Raw genomic sequence first — 22046 nt, forward strand, 5'->3', positions numbered from 1 at the left:
AGTTACCCCAACACATAATACCATACGACATAAGTGAATGAAAATAAGCAAAGTAGACTAATTTACGTGTCGCAATATCACTCACTTTCGATACCGTTAGAATAGTGAAAATCGCAGTATTAAGTCTCTGAACAAGATCCTGAACGTGGGCTTTCCACGACAGCTTACTATCTATCTGAACACCTAGGAATTTGAACTTTTCAGTTTCACCAATCATATGCCCGTTCTGTGAGATTAAAACGTCAGGTTTTGTTGAATTCTGTGTTAGAAACTGTAAAAACTGAGTCTTACTGCGATTTAATGTCAGTTTATTTTCTACAAGCCATGAACTGAGGTCATGTACTGCACTACTTGAAACCGAGTAAATGTTGCACACAACATCCTTTACTGTCAAGCTAGTGTCATCAGCAAACAGAAATATTTTAGAGTTACCCATAATACTAGAGGGCATATCATGTATATAAATAAGGAACAGGAGCGGCCCCAACACTGATCCCTGGGGCACCCCCCACTTGACAGTACCCCACTCAGATCCCACATTACAGCCGTTATCAACATTGTGAATAATGACCTTTTGCTGTCTGTTGCTAAAGTAAGAGGTGAACCAATTGTGAGCTACTCCCCTTATTCCGTAATGGTCCAACTGCTGGAGCAGTATTGTGAGATCAACACAGTCAAATGCCTTTGTTAAATCAAAAAATACGCCAAGCGTTCGAAACTTTTTGTGTAGCCCATCCAGTACCTCACAGAGAAAAGAGAATATAACATTTTCAGTTGACAAACGACTTCTAAAGCCGAACTGTACATTTGATAGCAAATCGTGTGATATAAAATGATCAATTAACCTTACATACACAGCCTTTTCGATAACTTTTGCAAACACTGATGACATAGAAATAGGTCTAAAATTATCTACATTATCCCTTTCTTCCTTTTTATAAAGCGGCTTTACTACTGAGTACTTTAATCGCTCAGGAAACTGACCATTCATAAAGGAAAAAATTACAAATATGGCTAAATACAGGGCTAACATGTGCAGCACAGTACTTTAATATTCTGCTAGACACTCCATCATAACCATGAGAGTCCTTAGTCATCAGTGATTTAATTATTGACTCAATCTCCCTCTTGTCTGTATCACAGAGGGGTATTTCAGACATCAATCTCGGAAAGGCATTTGCTAAGAAATTTATATGATTTCCTGTAGACACTAAATTTTTATTTAATTCACCAGCAATGCTCAGAAAATGGTTGTTAAATACTGTACATATATCTGATTTATCAGTAACAGAAATATTATTACTGCAAACTGACTTTATATCATCAACCTTGTGCTGCTGACCAGACACTTCCTTCACAACTGGCCATATGGCTTTAATTTTATCCTGTGAATTAGCTATTCTATTTGCATACCACATACCTTTTGACTTGCTGAAAACATTTTTAAGCACCTTACAATACTGTTTGTAATGGGCTACTGTAGCTTGATGGTGACTACTTCTAACATTTTGATATAATTCCCACTTTGTTCTACATGATATCCTTATCCCACTAGTCAGCCAACCGGGCTATCCATTACTGCTAGTACCCCGTTTAGAATGTTCTAATGGAAAGCAACTCTCAAAGAGCATGAGAAATGTGTTATGGAAAGCATTGTATTTATCATCTATATTATCGGCTCTATAAACATCTTGCCACTCTTGTTCCTTGACAAATTTTGAAAAACTCTCTACTGCTGTTGGATTAACTTTCCTACGTAGTTTGTAATTAAATACGACATTGGTTTGAGTACAAAAACCTTTTAGTGTTAAAATTTGTGCATCATGGTCTGAAAGGCCATTCACCCTTTTACTAACAGAATGCCCATCTAGTAATGAAGTATGAATAAAAATATTGTCTATGACTGTGCTACTGTTCCCCTGCACCCTAGTGGGAAAAAACACAGTTTGCATCAGTTCATATGAATTTAGGAGATCTACCAACATCCTTTTTCTTGTACAATCATGTACAAAATTAATATTGAAGTTACCACATATAACTACTTTCTGATACTTCCTACAAAGTGAATCAAGAACCCTCTCTAGTTTAAGCAAAAACGCTCTGAAGTCGGAGTTAGGGGACCTATAAACAACAGCAATTAGAAGTTTAATTTCACTAAATTCAACTAATGCTGCGCAACTTTCAAATATCTGGTAAGTGCAGTGTCGTGATACGTCATTGGACCCAAATGAAATACTGTTTTTTTTTTTTACGTACAGAGATCCCCCCCCCACCCACCCCGCAAGGAACTCCTTGAGAAACAGCCAGCTAATCTGTAGCCTGGTAAAGGAAGCCTCTGAATTATCATATTATTTAAGTCGTGCTCTGATATACCAATAATTTCAGAGTTAACATCTATTAGCTCGTACGTGACAATAATGGTGAACTAGCATCCTCAGAATTACCGTGCTAGGGAACACATCTTTGCCACACCTTCAAATCGGCCCAGCAATACTAGTTCAGAATACAAGTTCATTTACACACCACATATTTTCCTTAAATGTCCACATACCACGGATATCCACGCTATATTCCCTTCGCTTCTTCGTAGGAAGCAGTGGACAAAGAATTCCTCAAGTAGTTCCAAAACAGCGAACGTTGCAGGCTTCTCACGTAATGAATGGGCCTCCTGTCTGCCGTTGCAGCTCAGACCTCGGCACACACGTCCTTTGCTTTTGTCACTAAGTGGTCCCTCATCCAACAGTCGCTCTAGCAGTCGACTCTCAAAGCTAATCGATTCATACTATCGATTAGCAAACTCACGCCAGCCGGCACGGTTCTACATGTTCGATCGTCAATAACATATTTTCTAAAGCACCTTGATGAAAGTGACATTCCAAGAGAGCAACTGCGGTTGCATTTTTTACACAGACTACGCCAGTGGACGGGTTACCAGCCAACATGAAATAACGGCACGCCGTTTTCAACAGCTATATATTTTACTTCGTTTTGTATTGGATTCTCTTAATGTTAGAAAATTTTACCTTCGTGATCTATCTGGAAAAATGAAGAAGTGAAGTTCATTCCATAAACTTAAATTTACCTGTTCTCATTGCGGTTACCTCTCTCCCATAACTTTGTTTCCAGAGCACTTAAATCGCCTGTAATATTTTCAAACCCATTACAGATCAGCAAGTAACTTTACTGTGGAAAACTTGTTCACTGAAGATGTCAATTGTAACTCGTCATATGTAATTCTTCGTTCAGTGCAATTGAGAGCGGGTCAGGCACAGTAATATAAAATTTATTTGTGAACGCTTAGTTTTTAATATTGAATTCATTCTTCTGGGACTGCCGTGTGTCACACATTCTTGGACTCTCTGCAGTGTTACGATTTACAGTTCATGTTTTATATTGCTTACTTCCAATTATGAATGTATATTTACAAAAAATGGCTCTGAGCACTATACGACTTAACTTCTGAGGTCATCAGTCGCCTAGAACTTAGAACTAATTAAACCTAACTAACCTAAGGACATCACACACATCCATGCCCGAGGCAGGATTCGAAGCTGCGACCGTAGTGGTCGCTCGATTCCAGACTGTAGCGCCTAGAGCCGCACGGCCATTCCGCTTTGCGTAAATTTACAGTTATTATGCGTTACTCTGCTATTTTTGTGTCGATGAAACGTTCATGCCGATATTTTAGATATTTTGTGGAAAATGTTCGCGAAATAAACTTGTCAAATAGAATCCGTCATTAGATCAACTGGATTCGAGCAATCAAGAGACAATAGGTGGATTTTGATTAGTGAAGATTATAGACAGGGAGAAAATTTTACTTTTGATTAATAAATATTACCTGCAGAAATCGTTATAGTTTTTTGAATTCGCAGTACTGCAGTATTCAGAAAGTCACTGTGGGAATTTTTGACTTTCTTTGTTCAGTACAAGTAATAATGTCTGTCAGTATGAGTGTAGTATTTCGTGAATTCTGGGAACAGATCTATGTTTTATTTTACAATTGTTGTCCTTTTATTCATAGCTACCGGGTAGAGTGCCATGCCGGATTTTTCCTCTTTTCAGTCCTTCCGGACGGCCCCAGGATCACTCGGTCTACGAGTACCGAAGGTGTTTGTGGGGGGTAAAAGGTTCCTGGGGCTATGAGTACGTCATTCTTTCCCTCCAACTGCCGCGGCGAAGAAAGGCTGCATAGTCACGGGATTGAGTCAGAGATTTAAACTTTATCCCAAGATAGTGTATCAGCAATGCGTCAGGTTTTTCTTGTGGAGTGAGAGCACGTAACTCTGTTGATGGCGATCCGTCCGTAAGAGGGACGTTAAGCTTGGTGAAGTCCTTATAAGTAAGCCACCATATCGGAAAAGGCTATAAATTTCTCTCTCCTCTGATCATCATGAAACACTAGTCCAACGTCAAACTATAAAAACACATTTTAGTAGAGAAAGAGATTTGTACCTCTCATGTCTAATATTCTTCTTCAACAACATTAGATTATTCGATTGACAATGCACAAAAATCGGAAGTCCTGATGTTCATGTCGACGCTCTTCAAATGATGACAGAATAGACCTAGCGAAAAGTAACAAGAGTTTTCAGGAGGTAGTGTTTCTTCGGCGCTGAATTCATTAGACACGGAGAACAAGATCGAACTGGAAAATGATTCAAAATGGGAGTTGGCCGTTTCCTTTTGAAACAAACGGTCTTGACAGTCGATCTCTTCTGTTAGTTACATTTTTAACCAAAGGGAAATTTGTATCACTTATCTGCTTTGGGCAGTGAAATAATTCAACAGGTACATTTGAAAAATTTTCCACAAAGTGACGAACGTTGGTATGCATCCACACTGAAATACTGTGAAATGAACGCCGAGGCATATCTACACAATTACGTGTGTGGTACCTGCTCTCTTGGACACGCGGGAATACAGTGGGGCTGTGAACAACAGGGCAATCGAATGGGGTCACAACATAACTGGTTCGCAACATTTGGGAATTTGAGTCGGATGTGAAGCGTGTCCGGATGACCCAGGATGTGAGGGCGACCGTTCGCGATAAGTCGGTTTCGAGACCCGGTTTGGTCGCACATTTTCAAATGCTGCTGTTGAAATATTTCATCGCCCAAAGCAGCTACACTATGTTATCAAAAGTATCTGCACAACCCCAAAATATATGTTTTTCATATTAGGTCCACTGTCCTGCCACCTACTGCCAAGTACTCCGTATCCCGACCTCAGTAGTCGTTAGCCATCGTGAGAGAGCAGAATGGAGCGCTCCACGGAACTCACGGACTTCGAACGTGGTCGGGTGATTGGGTGTCACTTGTGTCACACGTTTGTACGTGAGATTTACACCCTCCTAAACATCCCCAGTTCCATTGTTTCCGACATGATAGTGAAGTGGAAACATGATACGACACGTACAGCACAAAAGCGTACAGGCCGACCCCATGTTTTGACCGAATGAGACTGCCGACAGTTGAAGTGGGTCGTAAACGTGTAATAGGCAGACATCTACAAAGACCATCACACAGAAATTCCTAACTGCATCACGATCCACTGCAAGTACTATGACAGTTAGAAGGTAGGTGAGAACACTTGAATTTCATGGTCGATCTGCTGCCCATGAGCAACACATCACGTCGGTGAATGCCAAACGACGCCTCACTTAGTGTAAGGAACGTAAACAATGGAGAATTCAACAGTGGCAATCCGATGGCAGGGTGTGGGTATGGCGAATGCCCGGTGAACATCATCTGTCAGCGAGTGTAGTGCCAACAGTAAAATTTGGAGGTGGTCGTGTTATCGTGTGGTCGTGTTTTTCATGAAGGGGGCTTGCACCCATTGTTGTTTTGCGTGGCACTATCACAGCACAGGCCTACGTGTAAATACCTTCTTCCCACTGTTGAAGAGCAATTCGGGGATCTGTATCTTTCGACACGATCGAGCACCTGTTCATAATGCACGGCCTGTGGCGTAGTGGTTACTGTAATGGACTGGTCTGCGCAGAATCCTTACCTGAATGGTATAGAACACCTTTGGGATGTTTTGGAACGCCGAGTTCGTGCCAGGACACACCGACCGATGTCGATACCTCTCGTCAGTGCAGCACTCCGTGAAGAATGGGCTGCCATTCCCCAAGAAACCTTCCAGCACCTGACTGAACGTATGCCTGCAAGAGTGGAAGCTGTCATCAAGGCTAAGGATGGGCTACCGCCATACTGAATTCGAGAATTACCGCTGGAGGGCGCCACGAACTTGTAAGTCTTTTTCAGCCGGATGTCTGGATACTTTTGATCACATAGTATGTCATACAAATTTATCTTTAGATTTTCTCTCTCACTGACTCCGTGCAGGGCGTCTTCACTTTTTAATTAAGCGTTCTCATATCTAACATGTTTGCGTAACAACAGATTTCGAACGCTTCTAACCGTGTCATTCCTGTCTTCGCTATGCACACTCATGCACAGGCCGTGCAGTTCTAGACTTAACATCTGAGGTCATCAGTCCCCTAGAACTTAGAACTAGTTAGACCTAATTAACCTGAGGACATCACACACATCCATGCCCGAGGCAGGATTCGGACCGGCGACCGTAGCGGTTATGCGGTTCCAGACTGAAGCGCCTACAACCGCTCGGCCACACCGAACGACCCTGGTCTTTCGCTTAATCGCTGCAATTATGATCTGGCTTGTAACGCTCCAAATATATTGCCGTACATCAGCTTTTTATCCTAAGGTGAAACGTAGGATTACTTAGAAATATTTTCTGCGTGGTTATGTAATGGCCGCAAATGGGGGATAATCATGATATTAATTGGGTAACAAGGCAATTGGATTAACTGCTTGTCAAGGATAAGACTTTTTGATGAAATTACAATCCTCAATAAAAGTGAAGAAGAACTAAATAATCTCTTGCATGCAATGAACAATATAGAACACGGATTGATAGTAAATCGAAGAAAGGCAAATAAGAACAGCGAGTAACTTAACATAATAAGTGGTAGTTTAGGGGTAGATTCAACTACCTAGGCAGCTGACTAAGTCATGACGGAGGGGGCAAGGTGGATATGAAAAGCTGACTAGTAGTGACAAAACGGTCATTGCTGCCCAGAGAAGCCTACCAGTGACATACACAGGCCTTAATTTGAGAAAGAATTTCCGAGAATGTACGTTCGTAGCACAGCACTGTATGGCAGTGAAAAATGGACTATGGGAAAATCGGAACAGAAGAGATGTAGTGCTACAGAAGAATATTAAAAATTAGGTGGACTGATACGGTAAGGAAAGATGTGGCTATTCGCAGATTCTGCGACGAAAAGGAAGTGTGACAATACTGGCAAGAAGAAGGAACGAGATAATACGACATCAGCTAGATCATCAGGGAATATCTTCCATGGTACTAGTGGGAGCAGTAGAGGGCGGAAACTGTAGAGAAAGACAGAGATTTCAATACATTCAGGGGGTAGTTGAGAAAGTTGGTTGCATGTGCTAGTCTGAGATGAAAGGGTGGGCACAGGAGAGGAATTTGTAGCGGGCCGTGCCAAACATGTCAAAAGACTGATGCAACAAAAAAAGTGTTTTACAAAATATGTTAATATTTTCGACGACTAAGAGCTACTGTGAACCTAATCAGCTACATCCACCAGGGGCAGAGTAACTGGATGGAGAAGGAATGAATGGTGACGGCAACATGACTATGACGAGGACACCACAGAACATACATACGCAGTTACCGAGCACAAAGAAGATTTGAGATACTAGTAAATAGGAAAGTATCCATCTTTGTCTCGTATCCATTACACACGGACGTTAACTCTTGGTGCGCGCCAGGCTACTATGATACTGAATTTCATTTGAGGACAGGTAGTTAGACATTACAAGGACCTAGTAATTGTAAATATATTTTTAGAATATACCTATTTAGTTTGTAGCTATTCACTATTTCCCTTTGCAATGGAGTGAGGATTTGAGTGATAGTGTGGTGATGTAAAAATTAATTTATTAAACGACAGTGCAGCTTTTCTCTTTATTTAATGAATATTTACTTTTTAGGAGAGAGGTATTTAATCTTTGATTTTCTTGGATTACTGTTGGCATTTTTAAATGTCCGGAGTGGTGGAACTTTTGTTATTCTAGGATGTAAGAGAATTCTGAGTCAGATCCAAATTTAGAACCTCGGTAAGACTTTGTTTTGGGTTCGTTCCTATAATGGGAAATTTTTTTGTGTAGGTCCCTTTTCATGGACTGTTCGCATGAGAAAGATTGACAGAACTGATATTATCTTGAAGTGAGCCCTCTAGAACGTGTTGTTGAACTTCTGTCAGCCAAACTCAATCTCCGGGACTAATTAACAAGAAGCAGCGCGGCACGCTGTGATAAAAATTAAACGTAGCTTAAGTAGATGCACTGTATAGAGCCTAAATTTGCTGATGAAAGACGCTAATTTAATCAATTAACGCGACAGTACTTGAACGTTTGGGAAGACTTGCCTAAATACGAGTACTTTAACTTTTACAGTTTATTAGGCAGATTTCCAGTACTCGATCAACAAACGAAAATAACACAATAGGTACTGAAATATTTAAGACGGCTGTATCCTTCCTCTTCTGCCATATACTGTACATTGGTTTTGGAAATACACGGGATGAAAACAATTAACTGTTTACAACGTGCCATAGTGGTATAGACAAATTCGAGACGAACAGTTTGGTATAGAATACTTGTAGTCCATCAAGTCTGGAAACTACCTCAAACTGGCGTAAGAAAACCAACTGAGCTACAGATTTTCAATATTCTGTCGCACTCTTAGTGCAGACTGTTACCTCTATAGAAAAAATGAACAGCATTTTTTAATTTGTTGTTCGTGACATTCCCTACTACCAATAGACGAAAGTTTAATACTACACGAGTTATTACCCCTATGTAACCTGTGTTGGTTTTCACTGGTAGGACTTTTAGGCCACAAGCTTGGTATCGAACTTACAAAATTGCAGAACTAACGCATGTGTAAATTTTATCCCTCAGTAATTTGAATTTTAACAGCATAAACTTAACCTTTGTGCCGTCTGGCAGTCTGGCGTTCGTATTACGAAACTATTGTGCTTGCAAGCGTTAGAGTAAGATGAAATTGTGAACGTAATAAGTTTTGTGTAATGTTTCCGGAAGTCTCTTTGCTTTCGTTGACTAAGACGGTAGCATAAGAGACCACTTGGTGAAGGATAAAAAAGACAGAATACGAGAAATAATTCATGCAGTCGCAAGTTCTTGTACAGTGGTGGAGGGAGTGCCAGGAACAACGTATTAAATATCTTGTTCATATTTCTGTCGGACTGATAAATTGCAAAAAGAGAGCTAGAGAATAATGAAAATCCTTAGTTCAGTGGTTTTATACCCCAATTTAAGGTACTTTCTGGGCTTGACAGGCCACAAGTGACCTGTATCAAATTGTTTGAGGCGACTTCCACACACCACTGTAGTTCGTTGTAAACAGCTACCCTTTACACACTGTATACGAGTATGTTGATGTAGAGGGATTGTGTGATGGTCCGCTGTAAATTTAGTTGTTAGTAGGAAGAACAGCTTGTACTACTCATGTATGAGTCAGAAAAATATTTGCACACAATTATCTCAAATAGTTTACCTGCAGTTTTTGTGAGTTTAATAAAAAACGATTTTTAAACTTATTTATTGTTGGGTACGTAAATCCGATGTCTTGGATTCAACATTGAGCTCAAGTGTCTTACTTTAATCGATTAAAAAGTGCAAGACGGCGCTTTTACTTTAAGTCACTTTTATCAACATCGACACTTGGGTGCAGCCTTCTCCTTCCAACCTGCACTGCAGCAACCCTGACACGGATGTGAACGGGAGATATTCATGCTAGTTACCATACAATTTTCCAAAAACGTATAATTGGCCTGCTTTATTGATGCAAAGTGCTGCGATTTTACAATACTTTGTTACTTGCTGTGTTTGTTTTACTGTATTGCTCACGTAGCTTCGACAGAAAGCAGCCATTAATAACAGAGCGTCCGACAGACTATACATATCAAAGGTTTCCATACTGAAATTCTGCATTCCACCGATATGATTTCATCTTCCACAAAGGGTTTAATTAAAATACATTCTCGTTTGAACGGATCACTCGACAACACAATTCGGCACCTGCCATCAGTTGATCTTTGTGTGCAAACGGCAAACAATTTCCAACTAGAAATATGAAATTCGCACGGACAGCGCGCGCGTCGATTACAGACACAAGCAAAATTAAAATGTAAATGTTTAATTATTTTTGTACAAGAGCCACTTACATACTTTGAACGTCGAATGCTATTGTCAGCATTACTGGCGCGTCGATTCACAGGTACCGTTATGTATAATTGTTTCGCTCCAACGGAAGTAAATCATTCCGAACGATTTGTCAACAAGGAATGGTCCATCTTCGTGAGATGAAGTCTCATATGGAGTATTCTTACAACGTCAACAGTAAAGAAATAGTAAGTTACATTTACTTCGAGGATCATGAGCAATTCTTTTTGTTTCTTTTTTATTAGCTGTTTTTGTTCCGTCACTTGCAGAGTACTGCTGCGGTTAAACACTACTTAATTTAATGACAGTAATTTTATCCGTTTTCCGTCGTTCCTTACTTGCTTCAAAAGTCATGGATGCGTATTCCGTCTTTCAAACTAAATGAAAGACCGTTTGCTTTTTGTCATACGCGTTTCATTTCTTTTATTTGTGAAGCATCTTCAGTGTCCCGTAATACATGTTTCTTTTATGTGTGTTGTTAATGCGTTATATAATACAAATATCTTAGTATATTACGTTTTCTCTTGATGTTCTTTTGTTCTTCAGGTTCGTGAGGTTAAATTAATACTAAATGATAATTACCTCCAAGAAACGTGTGCTGCAAAAGATTTTTTCTAATCCGAAAAGTAAGTGAACAGCAAGAGAAGGCCTAATACAGTACCATATTTGTAATTACTATATAAAGAATTGCTGAATATATAAAACAAATATGTACTGGAAGCCATTGAAGATGCTTTACAAAAAAAAGAAAAAAAAAGTGAAACGTGTATGGCGAAAAAGAAACTGCGTTTCACATAATTGCAAAGATGGAGTACATCTCCAAGAACAAGTGAACGACTACCTGAAAAATGAGAGGTAGGGTAAAAATTCTCGTTGTTGATTATGGCGTATGTATTTCAACGAGGATGAGAAATATATAGATTTTGGAACTAAAATAAAATACATTGGCGCAAAAATGTATTGTCAGTTGTGATGTGCACGTAAAGACACTGAAAACGAACGCTGTCATGCTTACTGACTCTTTTCAATGCCCTTGGATGCAGAATAGTTGTACTGGGGACTAATTTCGCAAAAAATTTACATACTTTTCCAAACACAGAAAAGAATACAGAAATAATAGGTCAAAATAGTGATTAGCCTGTCTGTAAAACTTATAGGAGATACTTTTAGAACCAGCAGTATTACATAAGTCTTAGTAATTATTACAGTAACATGTCTATCAGTGAATGAAACACTAAAAGAAGTTTATGGCGGCGAAAAGATAACTTCCTAGTGATAGTTGTACTAGAGATGTAACGAAACGTGCTACTCGAAAAGTTCTTTAAGAGCGGAATTGACATGCATGTTTAGTGGATGTAAACTACCATTAAAGCTATTCCTGAGAGATCAAATTATTTCAGCAGAATCTGACTCAACAACCTCGTGTAAACATAGTGACAAAACATAAACAACAACGCTAGTTCCCGGAATGTACGAGGGGCGTTTAGTAACAATGCAAAAAATTTCCTTTTCTTGCAAAATTTCTGTTGAAAAGAATTCTGAATTTGCTGTGGGAGTGCGTGGAATATTTCCACTTCGGGCCCTATAGTTTCACAAAGTTGTCATTACAATAAAGTTGCTCAAACCAACGTGCCGGCCCGCCACACACAGCTCTGATTACTGCAGCGTTGGAACGTGAGGCCAATCATATTCGAGGCGATCGACGGATCACACAGTCAAACACCACACAGCTGAACTGGACGTCTCTGGAGTGCTGACACATTCGCCCACCAATTGGTGCACTCAAAGCTTTGTACCCCCTGGGATCCACCGTACAGCCCAGATCTCAAACGCTCCGACTTCCATCTGTTTAGCCCAATCAAGGATGCACTCCGTGGGAAGCAGCGCGTGGATGATGTGGGGGGTTATTGGTGCAACAAGACTTTGGCTCTGACATTGACCAGTAGAGTGGCATCATGCAGTCATACAGGCCCTATCTTTAAGTGTAGCACGGCCGTTGCATTGAACGGAGATTATGTTGTTAAATGTCGGTTTGTAGCCAAAACACGGGAGGATAACATAGTGTACTAGAATCCTGAATAAAATCAACCGGCTTTTAGAAAAAAAAATGTGTTGCAATACTTATGGAACATCCCTCTTACTTTCAGTCTGTAACAGACTCCAGACTGGGACCTTTGCCTTTCGCTGATAAGTTGTCACAGCTTTACTTTCGGCAGTATATCATCTCCTACCTTCCATACACCACAAAATTTATCCTGCGCACCTTGCGAACTGGAACAAAGGATATTACGGGAACTTGACTTTCCCACAGTCTCGGGAACTGTTGCTAGAATGAATTTTCACTCTGCAGTGGAATGTGGTGGATTAAAACTGTATGCCGAACCAGAACGTTCACCAGAAATGACTATGACACTCATTTCCCAACTTAACTACCTGCTCAGGCACCTGCCCTTGTAATGAAGTTCAACCTGCCGGCCTTCAGTTTCAGGACAGAGGAAAGATACAGGTGCACAAACATCAGAGCAAATATTGAGAATAAAACGACTCACTTCCTTCTGAGGGACTTGCAACATTCGAAACAGGTGACGAGTGGCAATGCAAAACAGTAACGTCCTACAACTGCCGAAATATGCAAGTGCTGGTTCTGTCAGTTGTAACTTGTCCTACTTGTTGTTGCTGTAAAGAAACTGGTTTCCTGTTCTTAAACTTTAGTGTATTTATTTGTTGACTATGAAACTGGCCAGTCCAAGTGGTGTGCTTACGTCAAAGCAATCTGATAAAAAGAATACCCAAAACTATCTGAAACTGTATAATTGTATTACAGTTAACTTTCACCAAAATAATTAGACAATGTAAAACTGTAGTTTGGAGGAAGTGTCCTGTGGAATTCTCTGTCATATAGTGCAGAGAACAGTGCTACAATGCTTGACGTCACAGTACATGACTTGAAGTTCCAATGGAAATATGTTAACAAAATAAAAATTCTTTATGAAATATCAAATCAAATTTAGAAAAAACGCATATCCAAAGTGCTTCACTTAAAATGTCCTGTAACTATATGTACAAAAACTTACAAAATAAGGTTCCAAACATTAAAGGATGAACAAGCAAATGTAGCACTGTTCTGTAAGAATGATACTGCCTGCTTAAGAAATAAAGTCTGATCTAAATTTTCTGGCCCTAACAAATTTTCAGGAATTACATGTGGCAAACTTGGTACTGCTCAGAAATGAAACATTTAAATACAGTGCATCAGAAAATTAGGTAAAAAAAGGGAACCATGCGCAAGTGCAGTCTAACAAGTGCAAGTTTAACATTCAGACCTATACTATGAATCTCATTTCTAAGAAATTACAACTGTCGTCTTCTGGCCTGCGACCTAAATCGCTATATCGATTACAAGTAATGCGTTTAGGGTGGATAACGAGTGCATGCAACGTGTGTTTCATATTCCAGTACCAAAGAAGGAGTTAAAAATTATAGTGTTCCCCACCAGATCTTCGTTAAGTAGGTAAGCAATGAGATGCCTCTCAGGAAACGATGGGGTATGAATCTCTCCACTTGCTGTAATAGATGCTTACTGCTCTTACTTTGCCCTGCAGATAAGAACCACAAATATTTTCCTTAGTTATTAGTTCTCTGATAAACGATTGCAGTGTATGTTTCACATATCTATAAAAAAAAAGACGTATTTTGATGGCAATCATCGGTACAATGACTTGTGAAGCATTAATTTGTACCACACATCAGTTTCCAAATCTTGAAAAGGCTGTTCATCGAATTGGTGGGGACTTTAAGAACTTCAATGTCGATTGTTCACCGATGGTTCATGAGGAAAGCTAATAATTTCAACATCAACGTCTCCATCATGCACACAGGGTAACAGCCAATTTCAATACTGACGTCCAAGAGTATATGTGAAGTGGTCGGTCGTTATGCTACTGTTATTTCCTAATGTTTGAGACTCATTGCGTGCACAACTTTGTGAGCTACTGCCACACCAGTATAAAGCACTAAACTGCGTGACGAATCTGTCGGACTTCTTTTTAAGGTCACTCTTATTTCCCTTGCTTTAGCTGAAGCCGAAACGATAAACCCCAAAATTTCAGAAACGGGTCAGAGCATAAGTGGCGACTGGAAGGTGTTGGCATGGTATAGGTTCCCGCGCAGTGCCGCACACAGGACTTGTGGCTGTATGAAATAACCTGTGTCTTGTCCCCTGGCTGTGTGCTGTAATACGCTACATGCTCGGTGTACATGCTAAAAAAATGGGGGGGGGGGGGATTGGCTGTAATAGTGAAGTGGTGACAGTCGAAGACGGCACAGAGGACAAGAAATTTGCGACGGTCGCAGAAAATTGGGCTGTACTTTATTACGAGGGTTATTCGGAAAGTAAGGAACGATCAGTCGCGAAATGGAAAATATAGTGAAACTCTGATGAAGCTTTGAACGGATGCGTTGGCACCGTGTCTAGTATGCCCAACGTTTCAGTTCTGAGCTCATGTTGAGAACGTAAAGACGGCTAGAAATTAGCTTCTCGCGCCAAGTATGAAGGCATGACGAAAGATTTCGCCTGAAGCTATGCAATCCACATAACATAACTGTAATGCGGTTCGTTCTACATGACAATTCTCGGCCGCACTCTGCAGGGGCAATGAAGATGCTCCTGCAGCGTTTGCGATGGAAACAGTCCGTAATTGGCTATCCCTGAGGTTCATCTCTGCTCAATTGAACCTCTGGCTATGGAGACAATATTTTGACGCAGACAACGAGTTGCAGTCCAGAGTAGAAAATTGTCAAAAAGCATTGGCGGCTGTTTCTATAACGAGGGTATTGAAAAGTTGGTACAACGCTACGACAGATGTCTAAGTCTGAGCGTCGACTGTTTGGAGAAGTAGCTGGAAGGTGTAGCTAACCGTTGCAAATAAAACGGTTTTTTATTTTCACTGTGGTTTCCATTTCGCGACCTATCGTTCCTTACCTTCCGAATAGCCCTCGTACATCCTTTCGTTATGGAATTTGTAAAAATCGTTTCCTGATTGACGTACCTTCGTGCGCTGATGCATTTATTGTGTGCTCCCCGCAGAACGACGAAGTACAAAGAATGCATATTCGTAGGAATACAACCGAAATACACTCCCGGAAATGGAAAAAAGAACACATTGACACCGGTGTGTCAGACCCACCATAGTTGCTCCGGACACTGCGAGAGGGCTGTACAAGCAATGATCGCACGCACGGCACAGCGGACACACCAGGAACCGCGGTGTTGGCCGTCGAATGGCGCTAGCTGCGCAGCATTTGTGCACCGCCGCCGTCAGTGTCAGCCAGTTTGCCGTGGCATACGGAGCTCCATCGCAGTCTTTAACACTGGTAGCATGCCGTGACAGCGTGGACGTGAACCATATGTGCAGTTGACGGACTTTGAGCGAGGGCGTATAGTGGGCATGCGGGAGGCCGGGTGGACGTACCGCCGAATTGCTCAACACGTGGGGCGTGAGGTCTCCACAGTACATCGATGTTGTCGCCAGTGGTCGGCGGAAGGTGCACGTGCCCGTCGACCTGGGACCGGACCTCAGCGACGCACGGATGCACGCCAAGACCGTAGGATCCTACGCAGTGCCGTAGGGGACCGCACCGCCACTTCCCAGCAAATTAGGGACACTGTTGCTCCTGGGGTATCGGCGAGGACCATTCGCAACCGTCTCCATGAAGCTGGGCTACGGTCCCGCACACCGTTAGGCCGTCTTCCGCTCACGCCCCAACATCGTGCAGCTCGCCTCCAGTGGTGTCGCGACAGGCGTGAATGGAGGGACGAATGGAGACGTGTCATCTTCAGCGATGAGAGTCGTTTCTGCCTTGGTGCCAATGATGGTCGTATGCGTGTTTGGCGCCATGCAGGTGAGCGCCACAGTCAGGACTGCATACGACCGAGGCACACAGGGCCAACACCCGGCATCATGGTGTGGGGAGCGATCTCCTACACTGGCCGTACACCACTGGTGATCGTCGAGGGGACACTGAATAGTGCACGGTACATCCAAACCGTCATCGAACCCATCGTTCTACCATTCCTAGACCGGCAAGGGAACTTGCTGTTCCAACAGGACAATGCACGTCCGCATGTATCCCGTGCCACCCAACGTGCTCTAGAAGGTGTAAGTCAACTACCCTGGCCAGCAAGATCTCCGGATCTGTCCCCAATTGAGCATGTTTGGGACTGGATGAAGCGTCGTCTCACGCGGTCTGCACGTCCAGCACGAACGCTGGTCCTACTGAGGAGCCAGGTGGAAATGGCATGGCAAGCCGTTCCACAGGACTACATCCAGCATCTCTACGATCGTCTCCATGGGAGAATAGCAGCCTGCATTGCTGCGAAAGGTGGATATACACTGTACTAGTGCCGACATTGTGCATGCTCTGTTGCCTGTGTCTATGTGCGTGTCGTTCTGTCAGTGTGATCATGTGATGTATCTGACCCCAGGAATGTGTCAATAAAGTTTCCCCTTCCTGGGACAATGAATTCACGGTGTTCTTATTTCAATTTCCAGGAGTGTATTTCCGACAATTTCAGCATCAACTGCACACATACACGCTAATGGTATATATGTTTATATATACCATCTCCTAATCACACCAAACAAGTACCATATTTCACACACACATACACACACGAACAGGTCACAGATATCACAAAAACACATTCAGTAGTTGCGTGTAACATTCGATCGTTTGGGATAAGACTCGACAGTTCGCAACACCAGCCAAAACATAACATCAAGCAAGTGTTCTGTTCCTAGTGATGTGGATTCTAAAAACAAGATTTCAGATTGTGATTATAACAAGAATAACAGCGCTAGCAATGGAACAGAACCACAACATGTAGAACAACATCCACGAAACCTGTACGTAGAACTTTAATATGTTACTACTACATACGAAAGCAGGCTGCCAGAAGTCTTTATAGCCTACTTACATGGCGTATCACCCACAACTTGCATCGCAAATATTGCTGGAATGGAAATTGCTATTGATGTGTAGTTTCACAAATGGATTGGTAATCATGGGCTCGTATTTTTAGCGAATCAACAGATAGTAACAGTACCTTTCGTATTCTTAGCGAATCAACAGATAGTAACACTACCTAGAAAGTGCATTTTTTGTCGAAAAGTACACTTCTGTAAGTGGAACAATGCCTATTGACATTAACGAACTAAAAATAGCGTAAATTAGAATGTCAGCGGTGTACGTTGCAGGATTTTATTGCGAGACTTTTACGAGATACAATGTTTTGGAAAGTTCTCATGTCGACACTTGTGCGATACCTGTGGTAGCACATACTAAAGAACAACATAAGTGCATGTATCAGTTATGTGGAGTCTGAGGAGCAACGAGACAATTGACATCACAGATTATGTTTCAAATGACTATCAGCAACGGCAATGTATACATCCAATAATATAGAACGACTTCTGCACACGTGCTTGCATTTCAGCGGAGATGTCAGAGCAGGCTGCAGTAAAACGTCTTTGCGTATCATCGAATGTAATTGGTATGTCCTTGTAGGCAGCGTCTTTCATCTTTCGCAACAGAAAAAGGTCTACAGGCGTCAAATCCGTGGAATGGTCCGCCCAAGGCACAGATCCTCTGCGTTCAATCATTCGTGAATATATGTTGTAGTCCTTCGTCCACTATTGGTTGGACAGCCATCATGTTGGTACCACAGGTTCCTCCTTGTTTGCAAAAGAACGTTTCCCAGCATCCGTGAAAGATGGTACGGATGGGCAAAAAATATCGATATATCAGAATACTGATATTTCGTCAAATTAATATCGATTTATTTCGGAGAGATGAAATGGTCGATACATCAGTTAATCGATATTTGACACTGAATATCGGAAGCGATATTTTTATGGTCTGTTGATTCGTAAGCACTACAGTTCTCATCACAAGATTTCTTGTCCATTCCAACCACTACCAATTTTTGCAATCTGATTTTAAATGTCTTAAAACGGGCTTAACTTAATTTCATTTGAATATGAAAGTATCGGTACCACATATTTGTGAAAACTAGTTACTTCTGTGTGTCATTACTACCACTGCAAATGATAGGTACAAGGTGAAAAATGCACACATTTGGTGACAGCACTGTAAGAGAATGGTGGGAGTTACTACTCCCTGCTCCCAACTATGAGGTAGAACATTCGGTTCTCTTATCCCCTAACTGCCTGGTTCAAGCAAAGATAGACGTACTGGAAAAGTAACGTACATTCGGCAGAAAAATCACACATATTACTGGACAGGTATTTAATTTAAAATGGACTCTGTTGTCTGAAATGTTTAGTCATCATTTCAAATCTGTTTTGTCAGAAACTGCTCAAAAATACCTAATGTAGCGAGCCTATTCTACTGCAGAAGAGTAGCTTCCTTAGTAAACTTGGCTATGCTAGATAACAAAAGCAGAATGGGAGAGGAACATACTAAACAAAGAATTCTATTAGTGTCTATCGTTGATGATTATTGGTTTCGTTTATTAGTTTCCTTGTAAATAAGTGATTTTATAGTACATTGTGTGTGATTTATTGGTCAACGTTGGATATAACGGAGTATTTGCCAATTTTTAAATGTTTGTTAATCATTTCTGTGCTGTAGGGAAGCAGCCTACTCACGCCGTATAAAATTCTCATCAGCCTTTCCACTGTGTGCCAGCCTAGTCCGCTGTAACTAGCTCTGACGTCATAAATGTTGCGCAATACTTTAAAAATCAAGTCAATAACCTGAAACGTTTCTAGTATGTCAGGAGTAATATCAAATAAATATATGTTGAATGTCAGTTCAATAACTTTAACCATTTTCGAAATTTGGACGTTTTTCTGTAAAAATCATTGGCGCAACAGAAAAGAGCTGGAGACTTAAAATTTTATATTTTGATTCCTTTTTCATAATAATTTAGTTGAAACAGTCTTCTGGATCTCACAAATTAAGATTTTAGTTGACATTCATGATTTTCTGGTTTTTGTCTTAAAATTAAGGAAGCAAGATAGATTAAGTAGGCTAATAAATAAGGCTAGGATGTTTAAATTTAAGTAGAATGGAGATCCGCTATAATTATAAAGATGTGAGAAGTTTCAATTGAATAACTATAGCGATAGTGTATCTCCAAAGGGCAACTTCAGAGCTCGTCTACTGCGTGTAGTGTAATAAAATTAATTCTCTCGCCCAAAATATTTTACTTAGCCACGTCAGACTTTTATTATGATTACTTACCTGTGTGCTGAATGCACATTTAAATTGAGAGCTACATCGGCCATCAGCAAAGGAATTCAATAACTTAATGTGGGGCATTACTAGCCCAGCGGCTAGTCGGGAGAGCCGATTTTATCAGGCGTTCCCTTAGCCGTCCGCACCGCGGCTTTATATATAAGAACGCTGCGCGAGAGAGGAAGGCCCCAGTTCTCTCCAGACGCTGAATAGCACACCACCTGTGTCGGGAGTCGCGTCGCGTCGGTATCATTGCTATAAACAGTTTCGGTTGCCGTACTAAGTTACTCGGGATAGGCGTAACCATGAAATCATTTTCGAGTGAAGTGTTAATTCTGGGATGACTTTAATAATATACCTTCAGTTTGCGTATGTCGTATTTTCACGTGCCGCCGAGGGACAAACATTCTACCATTATTTAGCGTGGCGTTTGATGAACCTAATCGTCAAATTATGGCGAGCATTCACTTAAACATTTAATTTGGACAGTTATAGTTGCATCAGCGCATTAGACTCTGAACTGCTCTGGTAGTTGGATTATGTGGTATCTTTTTTTTTTTTTTTTCATCTGTGACTTTCAGAATATAGCGAACGTTTTTGATTATGAATCCCAGAAAATCTCCTAATTCCTCAGAGCTATAAGCTGTAGCTATAAGTGTATTTCTCAGATGAAGTGGGCACTAGGAATTCTAATTACAGGCTTCACGTTTTGCTAATCACTTTCTGGTTGCCAATATTGTAGTTAGAGAGCCAGTGTTGAGAACGGCAAAAGACAGCATAAATAATAGGAACATTTATATAACAATTAATTCCACCCGCTGCCCCACATATGGTTAAACCGCAGGGAAATGCATCTTTTCTGCAGTTACATTACAATTCTACATTTATATAATAAACAATAAATTCCACCAGCCGCCCCACAGTGCCTACGATCGTTTTATTTTAATTCCTGTAAATTACGAAAGTATCGACTGATGTATCAAATTATCGTTATTTTTGTCTCGATAATATCTAAATCTTTCGTATATATCGGTACAATGTGTATCGATGTTTATAGAAATTGGTCCATCCCTAGACGACGGTCTGTTAAGGAACTGCGATACTTGTGCTCGTTCAGTGCTCCGTCTAAGAAAAATGGGGCTATGAGCTGATGGTTCACTAACCTACACCACACGTTTACACGCCATGGACTCTGACGTTCCACCTTACGAAGCCAGCGGGGATTGTTACGATACCAATAGTGCCTGTTTCGGTTGCTTATCTGACTATGATTGGTGAATGGGTTTCAACACTAAACAAGATACATGATACATCTTAAGTATCCTGTCTTAATGCCCACGTACGAAAGTTAACTCGATTCTCATAATCCTTTCCATGCAACTCTTCATGGAAACATAAGTACAGGCATGGAACCTGTGTCGATGGAGAAAGTGTAGGACACTTGCCTGACTCATGCCACTTCCTCGTTCGATTGCACGGGAGCTAACGTGCGGATCGACTGCAGCTGCACCAAGAACATTAATTTTCCGCTCTTCTGTCGTCATTTGTTTCCTTCTGTTTCCTTGACTATGTGTTACACTACCGTGTTACACTACCACTTTCACGTAATTAGGAGAAGTTGATAAATAACTGCCAAGATGTTTGATGTCTATTGGGATATCTTGCCGCATACACAGTAGAAGAACGAAATGTATTTTTCCTATACTCCCAGCATGTTACGGGCATATCAGCTTTTTCTGCAATGGTAAATTCCGTCGTCGCTCATTACGTTACTGTCACATACTAAGTGACTAACAAGTCGCAATACGTTCAAGGAAAATACAAGCGCACTATAAGGAAAAATAACATCGTACCTTACAGTTACGCAGGTTGAATGGCACAAACAAGTGTCGATGTGGAAACTTCTCAAAATACTATATCGCATAAACTACTCGCAGTAGAATCCTGCAGCAAACACCACTGACGTTCTAATTTACCCTACATTCAATCTGTCAATGTCAATAGGTATTGTTCCATTTAAATAAGTATATGAGTTTACGTCTGCACAAAAAGTACACTTTCTAAATATTATCACACTCTGTTTATTGTCTAAAAGTAAGAACCACTAACGACAAATCCGTTCTGTGAAAACCGTACATCAACAAAACAGTCCATATCCTCAATACATTTGCGGTGAAAGTTTTAGGTGAGTCATTCTGTACACAACGTCATAAATGTAAACTAAATAATATAAACAAAAATACGTACATACCCCAGGCCTCTGAAGATGCCTTGCAAAGAATAAAGGCGAAACACGTGTGGCACAAAAATTGTGTTTCATTCAGTTCTAATTAGACGGTCCAAAAGTAGAAGTTATCAACACACCATAATTCCCGATAATCAATAACTAACTTAGTTTTAGTTAGCACTTATTGCATGATGGTGAAATAGATGAACCATGGTTACATATCCTCAGCACACTCTTCATGAAACAAGGATCTC

Source organism: Schistocerca piceifrons, chromosome 2 (assembly GCF_021461385.2).
Source record: "Schistocerca piceifrons isolate TAMUIC-IGC-003096 chromosome 2, iqSchPice1.1, whole genome shotgun sequence".
In the NCBI taxonomy this organism is placed as follows: Eukaryota; Metazoa; Arthropoda; class Insecta; order Orthoptera; family Acrididae; genus Schistocerca; species Schistocerca piceifrons.